The sequence below is a fragment of the Gekko japonicus genome, unplaced genomic scaffold (genome assembly GCF_001447785.1).
Source record: "Gekko japonicus isolate JY-2015 unplaced genomic scaffold, Gekko_japonicus_V1.1 scaffold1118, whole genome shotgun sequence".
NCBI lineage: Eukaryota > Metazoa > Chordata > Lepidosauria > Squamata > Gekkonidae > Gekko > Gekko japonicus.
The window spans coordinates 431,693-444,312 of NW_015176006.1; the positions used below are offsets into that span (position 1 = coordinate 431,693).

Genomic DNA, 12,620 nt, shown 5'->3' on the forward strand with positions numbered 1-12,620 from the left:
TGACTCAGACCCTTGGCCCACCAGGGTTAGTATTGTCTACTCAGACGGGCAGTGGGTCTCCGGGGTCTCAGGCTGAGGTCTTTCGCATCCCCTACTGCTTTGTCCTCTTAACTGGAGATGCCGGGGATTGATCCTGGGACCTTCTGCATGCCAGACAGATGCTCTGCCACTGAGCCATGGCCTCTCCCATTTTTGTTTTGCCACTGCCTGCCTCTGTGTCAAACCCTGATATTCCATGTAGGTCTCCCATACCAGTACTAACAATGGCTGACCTTGCTTAGCTTCTGAGATCTGACAAGGTGGGGCTAGCCCCCCTAAATCCATCCATTGCCTTTCTGGACCCTTCTGGACCCATCACGAAACCCTTGCCTTCAAAGGCCTCCATGGCCTTCTTCTATCTCCACTCTGACTTCCCTACATATCCCTGCTGGTGACCACCTTCAGCCATACGAAGGTCTTCTGCTCCCACTGACGACCCCTGACCTTTCTCCCTTATGCTCCCGGCAGCCCTGGCTGATGTTACTTCCTCTCTGGCCTCAAACCCACGCTCAGACCCCACCTTTGCTATGAAGTCACCGACACTGGAACTCATGTCTACTGAACATGGAAGAAATACTTCTTTACATAAGTGATTAAAAGGTGGAATTTGCTGCCAGAGGACGTAGTGATGGCCACAGGCATAGACAGCTTTAAAAGGCAATCAGACAGACTCAGGGAGGAGAGGTCCATCAGTGTCTATTAGCAGGGTTCCATCCTCCGGGTGGTGGCTTGAGATCTCCTGGGATTACAACTGACCTTCAGGCGATGAAGGTCATTTCAGCTGGAGGAAATGGCCACTTTGGACAGTGGACTCTGTGGCATTATATCCTCTTGAAGTTCCTCCTGTTCTCCTGGACTCTTCGGGCTCCACTCCCCAAATCTCCAGGTATTTCTCTACCCAGAGCTGGCAACCCGAGCTACTAGCCAAGGTGACTAAAGGGAAACTCCACATTCAGAGGCAGTAAACCACTGAATGGCAGTGCCAGAAACAACATCAGGAGAAGGCTTCAACCTCTATGCTCTGTTGATGGCCCTCTTTAGTAATGGGTTGGCCACTGTGTGAGACATGATGCTGGATGAGATGGACCACTGGTCTGATCCAGCAAGACTCTTCTTATGTTCTTATGAAGGCCTTGGCCTCTATGCCCTGTTGTTGGCCATCCAGAGGAACTGGTTGGCCACTGTGTGAGACAGGAGGCTGATGGACCACTGGTCTGATCCAGCAGGGCTCTTCTTATGTTATCCTCCACGTTCAGAGGCAGTCAACCTCTGGATCACAGAGCCAGGAGGCAACATCAGGAGAAGGCCTTGGCCTCTATGCCCTGTTGTTGACCCTTCAGAGGAACTGGTTGGCCACTGTGTGAGACAGGATCCTGGACTAGATGGACCACTGGTCTGATCCAGCAGGGCTCTTCTGATGTTCTTATGAAAGCCTCGGCCTCTCTGCCCTGTTGTTGGCCCTCCAAAGGAACGGGTTGGCTCTGAGAGAACTGCCCTTTCATGGCCACTGTGTGAGAAAGGATGCTGGACTCGATGAACTACTGGTCTGATCCGGCAGGGCTCTTCCTATCCTCTGAGTCCCAGAGCCAGGAGGCAACATCAGGGGAAGGCCTCGGCCTCTCTGCTCTGTTGCTGGCCCTCCAAAGGAACAGGTTGGCCACTGCGTGAAACAGGATGCTGGACTAGATGGACCACTGGTATGGTCCAGCAGGGCTCTTCCTATCCTCTGAGTCCCAGAGCCAGGAGGCAACATCAGGGGAAGCCCTCGGCCTCTACGCCCTGTTCTTGGCTGTCCAGAGGAACTGTTTGGCCACTGAGTGAGACAGCATGTAGGACAACATGGACCACTGGTCTGATCCAGTCGGGGTCTTCTTGTGTAACAGGCAATAATGAATAGTTTTGCTGAGTATTACCCTCCTACAGCTTGTTCTGAATTCCAGTTGCTGGCAAGAACGGGGGGAGGTCTGTATTCGAGGCCCTGTTTGAAGGCTTTTCAGGCTATCTGGTTGGTTATTGCATGAAATTGGATGTTGGCTGTGGTGGGCCACTGGTCTCATCCAATGGAGCTGCTCCTATGTTCCGAGACCCCCTTCCCTGTTTTCTTGCTGTTGAGGCTTCTTACATGAGAAAGGAAAGTCTATATAACAAGTACGGAAGGCCTCATCTCAAACATCTAGAAGATGAATTACAGCCCCTTGACTGACGTTAACAGATGGCTCAACGCACAAGACGAGCGTTTGGCTTTGCCCCAACTGGCCTTGCGCAAATGGATTATGCTGTAAATAATTACTGCCCAAAGTGGTTTTGAATTTAATTTAAGAGGCTCTGTCTATTCTTGGGCAGTTGGAAAAAATAGAAGAAGTAGCAGCAATCATTTTGAAAAAACTATTTATAATTTGGCGGTTTGGGAACGCAACAATACAGAGGGTAACATTTCATTCCGATTCTGTAATTGCCTATCTCAAATGCAAAGCACAATTGAAAGGGAGTTAAGGAGGACACAGAGTTTAAGTGGTTTTATTGTTTTTCTGTCCTCCTAGGCTCAGTAGCGATGGCACATTTCTAAAGAGTGGGGTTAAGAGAATCCTTCTGGGCGGAATGGCTTTTTCAGAACTTTGGTCCAGCTGGCTCTGGAGAGTTTCCCCTTTTATGTCCACAGACCAGCCACTGTAGGAAGGTCCAGAGAAGTTACATACAGGTCCACCCTCTTACCTAGATGACCCAACTTTGGATCCAAACAAACGTCATGGGACCTCCATGTTCAGATCCCGGAGGAGGAGGAAGAGGTGGAGGAGGAGGAGGAGGAGGAGATTGGATTTATACCCTGCCCTCCACTCGGAGTCTCAGAGCGGCTTACAAACTCCTTTCCCTTCCTATCCCCACAACAGACAACAGACAATCTGTGACGGAACATAAGAACGTAAGAGACGCCAATGTTGGATCAGGCCAAAGGCCCATCCAGCCCAACACTCTGTATCACACAGTGGCCAGAAATACCAGTGCCATCAGGAAGTCCACCAGTGGGGCCAGGACATTAGAAGCCCTCCCACTGTTGGCCCCCCAAGCCCCTATCTATACCTTGTGGCTAATAGCCACTGATGGACCTCTGCTCCATATACTTATCTAATTCCCTTTTGAAGCCGTCCATGCTTGTAGCCGCCACCACTTCCTGTGGCAATGAATTCCAAGTGTTAATCACTCTTTGGGTGAAGAAGTACTTCCTTTTATCCGTTCTAACCCGACTGCTCAGCAATTTCATGGAGTGCCCACGAGTTCTTGTATTGTGAGAAAGGGAGAAAAGTATCTCTTTCTCTACCTCCTCTTTCTCTACCTGCTCTTTCCCATGCATAATCTTATAAACCTCAATCATGTCACCCCTCAGTCGTCGTTTCTCCAAGCTAAAGAGCCCTAAGCGCTTTAGGGAGGTGGGGCTGAGAGAGCTCTGAGAGAACTGCCCTTTCAAGGACAGCTCTGATAGAACTATGGCTTGCCCAAGGTCATCCAGTCAGGTGCAAGTGGAGGAGTGGGGAATCAAACCCAGTTCTCCCAGATTAGAGTCTGCACACTTAACCACTACACCAAATTAGCTGGGGATAGGAGGCAACAGGGTGGAGGGCGGTTGCCTTCTTGCCCTCCTTGTGGCTTGCAATGTAGAAAAGAGACTAAAAGGACCTTTGCCCTTATCCAGTTCAGCTCTTCTTAGCTTTGGAAGGACTATATCACATCAGCTGGGGGTTTAGCATGTTTGAATATTCCCAAGTGTCAAAATTCTCCTCCATGTCAGAGGCGACAATGCCAGAATTCTTCTTCCTGATAAATTATCTTTCCTGATGTGAGGAAGTATCTATGACAAGTGACCTCTCAACTTCTTTCTTCCCACATTCGAGGGACAACAACTTTGGTGGGGCTGCGCCATGTTCTTTAAATCAGTGATGCTCATTTAGTGGATCAGGAGCTACCTGTGGCTCTTCTGAGCCCCATTCTCTGACGTGGGACCTGCCCCATGTTTTTGGGAAAGTGGGTATGGCCCATGCCCAGAGGGAGAGCCACCAGCCCAGAAGCCAAGAGAGAGAGCCCGCCTGTCCAGTCGGTGACACAATGAACACGGCCAGAGTTCAAATCCTGAACAAAGACAAAAAAGATAGGGAAGCGGCTACAGGACAAAACACACTTGAAAAGATCCTTGTTGTTGTTGTTCTCGTTGTTTATCCGACAGGCTAAACCAGCGTTTTTCAAGCCCAGTGGGGCCATGGGTTGAGGATGGCTTTTCCGAGCCAGCGTCGCCCTGCTTAATAGAACAGGCTTTTTGACAGATGGCTCTTCCTCCTGTCGACCAATCTCAGGTAGGGGTTTCATCTAATTAAAACGACACCGTCTTTCAAGAGCTCTCATTTCTTTTCAGTCTAGGCAGATGGTCCCGCGTTGTCGTCAAGGCCGATGGATTTTATCCACGGGAAATTTGGACAAAACAAAGCTTCTGAAGCAGGAGAGGGCCGTGAACGCTGAGACACTTTTGAGCCACTTCGCATTATGAAACCCCTGCACAGAGAAAAGTAAACCTTTCCCTGTAGAAAAATATGAAAAACACATCTGCAAAACAGCCTGTGCCATAGTTTTACGTGGATGCAGCACTGATAACACTTGGCAGAGGTGACACTTTCCTAAGAAGGATTTACGAAGGTGCCCTTTTTCATGTCTTTTCTGTTTTGGGCCATTAGAGTAGCGAGCTGTTTCGTTCCACTCATGTTCACCGCTGGCATTCCAGAGTCGGCAGTTGCTTTCAAGGAACATTTTGTGATGGGTTTTATATATGCCTTTCATAGGCAACTGATGTAAAAATTATGGTAATACTGCATAAACTTAAGGGGAAACGTTTGTCAAAAGAGAACGAAAAGGACATGAAAAATGCTTACGGGTTCAAGCTGCGCAAGGGAAATGCAGAAACAAAATGGGGGCTTTTGAGTTTAAGGGGAGGGGGCCGTGGCTCAGTGGCAGAGCGTCTGGTCGGCATGCGGAAGATCCCAGGTTCAATCCCCAGCAGCTCCAGTTAAAAATAGCAGGCCGTAGGTTGATGTGAAAGACCTCTGCCTGAGACCCTGGAGAGCTGCTGCCAGTCTGAGTAGACAATACTGACCTTGATGGACCAACGGTCCGATTCAGTAGAAGGCAGCTACATGTATTCATGAATTCGAGTTCAAACTGAAGGGCTCCCAAATTGACAAAGTGTTACTACTCAGACCTGCCATTTTTGGCTACCTCAGCCTGGTCCACAGGCAACAAAACTTTTCTTGTGTGTTCTCGTCACTCGTTTGGCGGAGGGCTAGTGCGGTGTAGTGGTTAAAGTGTTGGACAAAGATCTAGAAGACCCAGATTCTAATTGTCCATCTGGCATGAATCTTGGTGAGTAACCTCAGGCCAGTCGCTCCCACTCTGCTCAGCCTATTTCGCAGGGACGTTGGGAGGATAAGAGGGGGGAAATCGATAACGCTGTATGCCACCCTGGCCTCCTTGGAGGCAAAGACAATAGGGAACCCTTCGTGTGGAAGTAGAGCCACAAACAACACCCACCAAGGGAAGACCATCTACAATTCACAACTATGTTCAAAACTATATATTACAAGAGGCGGGACCTGCGATACTCGGGGGGGGGGGTATTCCCCACGGCTCCCAGGTGTCTCGCCTGCTGAAGCTGCAGGAGCTCTGCACAGAGGAGAACGCGGCAGCAGCTGCAGGTGAACCCAGCAGGCGGTCCGTTGGGCTCACCAGGATTCCCCAGCCCACGACAGCAGCAATGGCTGCAGCTAGCCACCAGCCCTCCAAGGTTTCCCCCCCCCCAGCCACCGCGGCAGCAAGGAGCAAAGGTGGCGAGCCCTGTGCGGCTCTTCTCCGTCCCCACACCGCCACTGCTGCCGCCGCCAGCAGCAATGTCGGCAATGCCCCCCCCCAGGAATGGCTGCGGCTCCCAGCCGCCGGCTGCCAAGGCTTCTCTTCCCACGCCGCCGCCAGCAGCCACAGTTCCTGTTGGTAAGTGCTTTCTCTGTGCATGCGCAGGGAAGGCTCTTTTACTTTGGGGAGAATTTTTAAATATCCCCTGTATACTTTTTTTCAACTTTTCAGATTTTTCTGCACCTCTGGAGATTGCCTCAAATGTGCAGGAAAATCTCCCTGCCCCCCAGGTGCCCCCGATGTGCAGATTTAGATATCCGCACGCTGGGGGCATGTTGGGAATTAGATATATAGATATTCGCTGTCTTGTATTTTCAACATGTTACTTCAATGTTATAGTGCTTCTATGAATTTTAAAGGTTCACTATTCTTTGTTGGTGGATTCTGCTGTTGTTAAAAATTTTACTGTTACTGTTTCTTTCTTTCTTTCTTTCTTTTTTTTTTGAAAAAACCAATAAAATATATTTAAAAAACAACTATGTATTATATTCATTGAAATACAAAGAAGGGTTAGTGGTCACAACCCAATGGAATGTATAGACATTGATCCAACAGATTGCTCATAACAAAGAACATATTCAAAACAAAGAACATATTCAAAACCAACACTAGGCTCTTCTGTAACAGCGTTGGGCTGTTATTCTTTCCACAGTGGGAGTCTTCTGTTGCAGTCACTTTTTGTTTAGAGGTCTATGGACACTACTTATGTATGGAATTACAGAAGAGCCTACTGTTGGTTTTGAATAGGTTCTTGGTTTAAACTATGTTTAATTGTTTTAAGTAAAGTTTTTTATTGTATATCTAACAAAGACAAACAACAAACAAAACAACATATATTACAATGATGTTTAATTGTTATGAGCCAGTTTGGTGTAGTGGTTAAATGCATGGACTCTAATCTGGGAGAACCGGGTTTGATTCCCCACTCCTCCACTTGCCCCTGCTGGATGACCTTGGGCAAGCCATAGTTCTGTCAGAGCTGTTCTTGAAAAAGGGCAGTTTCTGTCAAGAGCTCCCTCAGCCCCGCCTACCTCACAGGGTGTCTGTTGTGGGGAGGGGAAGGGAAAGGAGTTTGTAAGCCGCTCTGAGACTCCTTTGGGTAGTGAAGGGCAGGGTATAAATCCAATCTCTTCTTCTTCTTCTGTTGGATCAATGTTTATACATTCAATTGGGTTGTGACCACTAACCCTTCTTTGTATTTCAATGAATATAATATATAGCTTAGAACATAGTTGTTAATTGTAGATGGTCTTCCCTTGGTGTGTGTTGTTTGTGGCTATACTCCTTGGGGGCAAAGGAGAACAACAATGTGTTAGGAAGGCAGACGGATTGTTGCCACCCTCACCAAGCTCCTGCACTGTAAAGATGAGTTTTTATTTCAGAATGCTGGTAGTCAATTTTTGTCATTTTCTTCTTTCTTCATATGATCCCCGCATGGCCTCGCTTGAAAAGGGGGATTAGCAGGGATGGTGAGGCTGCTGCAGAAGGAGGGATCCCTCATCCAAAAGGGGTGAGTCGGTGTTCTGGGCTCTCCCAAGGAGACCTGTACCAGAGTGGTGGCAGTCATTAGAGAACCTTCATAGGCACTGCCCATGACAAAGGGCCACATGACACACACACCCCCAATAGTGATCTACAACAATTAGCAGGTACTCAACTTTTGGTGGCAAATAGATAGTGAGGATTTTAGGCAGCCCTTTCTCTTCACTTGGTTCTGACTGCTGGCGGAGGAGAGCTCTTTTATACTGCTCATCCCACCCTGAAGATAAATTCTCAGAACCTCGATTTCTACCCCAGGCCCTTAAAAAGTAGCACCCGGCAAGCAGGGGTTGAACCTGACAGGGAAGAACCAGCAGACCGCCATCAATTGCAAGGATCTCACGGAATGCATGTCTGATCGTTTTCATCTTTCTCCTAAATAAACCTACGTATATGAATACTTGCCTTGTCTGCTGTTTTGTTTTTAGGTCCTAATTTTATTTTATTTTTTACTTGTTCCTTGGCAGGCAGCAGTGAATTAAAGGTCACGAACCACCGGAACAGCTGTTTGCGGAAACCAATAAATGAACTTATGGCTGAGGTGAGATCTTAACTGGGCACGCCTGTGCTCAACGCTCACGCTCTGTTTCCTCAACTCTCTCTCCCTTTGCCAGAATGCAAGTTGGCACAGCCGGAAGGGTAGATGAACAGGCCTCGTTCTCCTTGGCAAAGTCACCTGGCCAAAAAAAAACCAGTAGCTCCCTCACGAATCTTCCAGTTCTTCCTGGTGTAAAAGAGAAATATTCATGGCCATTATGATCTTTCGACTCCTACAGAAAATTCAGGCAACGCAGAACGAATTTCGCCAAAGGGCATCAAAGGTCCCTCTTTCTAAAAGATGTAAGCAGAAGCAAGAGACACTTGGTATACCACAGAGGTGGCTGCTGAATGCTGAACCACTGGGCTGGTACTTCATGCTGACAGCATAGGTGTTTCCCCCCTTAAGACTAGGGCTGCCAAGTGGGGGCGGGGGGCAGGTATACCCCTGCTTTGGAGGCCCGATTTCCGCCGCCGCGGAATCGGGCACCGGGGGGAACCCGGCCCCCCGAAGCGCAGCGTGGGTGCGTCACAAGAAGTGACGCAACCACGTAGAGCACGTTGGGGGCATGGCCCCAATCGTTGGAGGGAAAACTCTATGGTTTTCCCTCCAACGATTGAGGCCACACCCCCAATGTGCTCTACGTCGTGCGTCACTTCCTGTGATGTTCTGGCAGCGCGCGCGCATGCACCTCGGCAGCTCCCGGACCGAAGGAACGCTCCCCCGCTGGTGAGTAAGAACGACTTGGCAACCCTACTTAAGACACAGAAATGGGTTTCACTTTCTCCACGGAACGGAGGGGCGAGAAGCAAGGAAATTACCCAGGAAGAGACTGCCAGCCATCCTAATGATGACCACAACTTGGTTAGTCATCACATCTGAACGCAGACAGGATCGCCGACTGGTGCCAAGCTGGGATTTCAACCTAGGGTTTGTTGCTGAAGTTAATAATTTTGTACTGTTCATTCCTGACCTGGGTAGCCCAGGCTAGCCTGGTCTCATCAGATCTCGGAAGCTAAGCAGGGTCAGCCCTGGTTAGTCCTTGGATGGGAGCCCACCGAGGAATACCAGGATTGTGATGCGGAGGCAGACAATGACCTAGCTATATTTCAGTTTCTTTTTCTTTGCCTCAACCTTATTTATTTATTATTTATTAAATTCGACTTTTAGGCCACCCTTCCCTGAAAGACAGGGCTCAGAGCAGCGTGCCTTTCTTGTGTAGGGTTGTGTTTTTCTCCCCTCTTCTGGCTGCACACCTGGCTTGGCTAGTTTCAGTACAAAACCAGGCGTAGGGTGGTGGTGGAGGTATCAAACGTCCTCCGTGGATGGCTCAGATTTGAATCATGGCAGTAAAGGGATGCAATTTATCTTTAAAAGCTCTGGGAAGATCTGAATACGGATCTATCAGGATCTCTAGTTGACCTCCCAGGCCTGTTGGGATCTTGAAACATAGCTTGCACTGGTCCTAACTATTACCTTCCTTGGGGACACCAAAGTCTGGAGGAGAAACCTGGTTCCAGAAAGTAAAATTGTAATACTTGTGCTGGAATGGTGTCTTGGCCTGGTCGGACTCAGTTGCTGAGCAGGGGTCGGCAGTGTTGAATCATCTGACCCTCTGCAGCATCATCAAGAAAGAAAAAATCCAGCAACAAATTCCGAGAACTCGAAGTTGGCAACTTGACAAAGAAAACGAAAGAATGTGATTCTTGCACTTGTAGAAACTCTGGACCGATTGTGATTGACTCGAAATCTGTGGTGTCAGAAGCAATTACAATGCCGCATGTTCCAACAGGATCTTAATTATTTTCCGTACCGAACTGTAGTTTCATTCTTCAAGCCTATATGTGGATTGTTTTCTCTCCCATGAGCTCTCTCTCTCTCCAGAACGACCCGCTCCTGTATGAAGCAGCCCATTTACAAAGATCTGCCTTTTGAGGTCCCCCCCCCCCAAGTTTCCTTGTCACCTTAAGTGGAATCAGGGGTGACCGAAGCTTCTTGGCAGTTACTCATGACTCTGGCACTATTCCCCCTTTTTGTCTTTGCACAATGCAATGCCACAGGGAGGACAGGGAACACTCTGCTTGGACTTTTGGCATCATCACAGGGCCAAATTCCTATTGGCTTCCATTCCTTGATGCTGAAGCCAACTCAGAGAGAGGACCATGCTTCCTGTAGGCACTCGGAACTGGCTTTGTGCCACCCTCACACAACCAATTTGATTTGGGGATGCGGAAACATCATAAAGCCAAACCAGAGTGAAGGTGCAGCTTCCTGCCGTTGACATCGTGAAAAGTGGCGATCGGTAGGAATTAAGTATTGCATGCTTCTGCTGGTAAACTGGCTGAAATTTTCATCCCTTTTTGAAGCCTCATCAAAACATCACTGAACGGGGGGAGGGCTTTTTTCCATCGGCAAACAATGTCGCTAAAGTCGGGGAAAGGAAGCCTTTTGGCCCAATCCTAAGAAACATCAATGGATATTTAATGGCTGTAATACAGACCAGAGAGGGAAACTTGAAACTGAGGAGACGCTGTGGCTCAGTGGTAGAGCATCTGCTTGGCATGCAGAAGGCACCAGGTTAAATCACCGACATCTCCAGTTAAAAGGATGATGCAGTAGGTGATGTGAAAGACCTCAGCCTGAGGCCCAGGAGAGCCTTTGCCAGTCTGAGTAAACAATACTGACCCTGATGGACCAAAGTTCTCAAGAAACCTACCTGAGTAAAAAACCACCCAGACTAGTTTGGACTCTGCCCGTTTTGATTCAGTGGGTAAAATTTTCCACGTTCATCATCTGCAAGGCTTGAGCCCGCTGGGACTGGTGGCAGAACCCCACCAACCTGAACGAGTCCGGGCAGTTCCTAGAATAATTGTCTCGCTACCGTTCAGTCACGTCTCGCTGAATCGACATCTTCTGTAAGGACAGCTAAGAGTAGCCAACTGGAAGTCTAGTCCACAATGAATGGATGACAGTGGCCGCAACTTGTGTAAACAAACTAGACTTTTAATTTTATTTACAAAATTTGTGGTAGGGTAAGAGCTTTCGTGACACTGCTCACGTACCTGAAGACGTGAGCAGTGACTCACAAAAGCTCATATCCTGTGTGGCGAAACGGGGACCTGCCCTCAGCCCTAGGAGACTGGGCAGCCGTTCTGCGGCTCTCAAGCCCGTTTTTGCCTTCCCACCCTTCCTGGTGGGGCTATTTCCCTTCGTTACACGCTGCCACCACTCACTGAATTGACACCGCCTTCCTAGAGGGACAGTGAGACCCCTCTGGCTGATTTCCCAACCTTGGGAAGTTGGTGCCACAATCTTTGGGTGCCTCCTGGAGAGTTGGAAACCCCTCCGATTTGGGCCTGTTTGTGTTCCCTGGCCTCCCTTTGCCCCTGGTAACGTGCTGAGCAGGGAGGACTGGGTGGTCAAGGCACACCAGGTCTTATTTAACTCAACAAGGTTTATTTGAGCTATGTACAAGTTAAGCGCAGAAAATAAACACAAGCACATTAACAGAACCTGGGCGGAAAAGAAATATGATTTAAAATGCCAGTCCTCTGTCCCCTACATACCCCTCTCTATCTCTGGAGGCTGTGGGCCTCAGGATGGGTTTTTCTTTCCCCCTCCTGTTGTTGTGGAGAAACTCCCAGCCCTCCACTGGACTGGTCACTTGTACTGTTGCCAGTTTATAGTGGCCTGGATGCCCTGGAGTTTGAGGAAACAGGAGCCCACACCTGCACACTCCCTTGAAGCTGCCATCCATGCTGAGCCAAAGGCTGAAGACCAGGCTGAAGACTGAACTCCCCCCCTTCAGGAGCCAAAGCCTTTATCTCCCTGGCTCCGCCCCTGGGGTGTGTCCATTTTCCCACTCTGTTCCCTACAGCTTCTGGGAACTGTAGGCAGGGAGGTATGGCAGCTCCATTGTTCCCTATGGAGTACCTCCCCCCTCCTAAGGACAACCAGGCTGACATCCATTTTAAAATACACCGCTGCCTCTACCTGGCAGCCATTTCGTTACACCCTGCCACAAATTTTGTTAGTCTTTAACAGGGGTCGTTTTGTAGAAAAAGAGCTAGGGGAACTCATTAGCATAACTCATTAGCATATGCCTCACCCCCTGACATCACAGGAAGTGTGTCATGAGGCCACACACCCCTGACATCACCAGAAGTGTGTCATAAGGCCACACCCCCTGCCATCACCGGAAGTGTGTCATAAGGCCACACCCACCACTCAGTTAGTCTTAGTCTTAAAGGTGCTATTTGTTAGTCTTAAAGGTGCTATTTGAACTCTTGGACTATTTTGCAGCAACAGACTAACACAGCTACCTCGGGGAAGCTCCTGGATGGGGCTGGGAGTCCTCGCGGAGGCCACGTGGAGTGGCCTCGGCCAGGCAGAGGGGGAGGACACCCTCCTGCTTCTTCCTCCTTCTGCAACAGAATGAGGCTGGAAGAAGGGGGGGGGCGGAAGAAGGGGCGTGTTAGATCCCCAAGCATGAGAATAGATCCACGTTCAAAAGTAAAGCAAGATTTATTTCAAAGACATGGTTGATCACGAACACACA

At 49.0% G+C, this 12,620-nt stretch overlaps 1 protein-coding gene across 1 annotated transcript in view; it reads right to left on the minus strand.

Moving 5' to 3' along the window:
• Positions 1-12,620, minus strand: part of GLT1D1 (glycosyltransferase 1 domain containing 1) — a 142,050-nt gene that overhangs the window by 18,427 nt on the left and 111,003 nt on the right. The window lies entirely within an intron of this gene.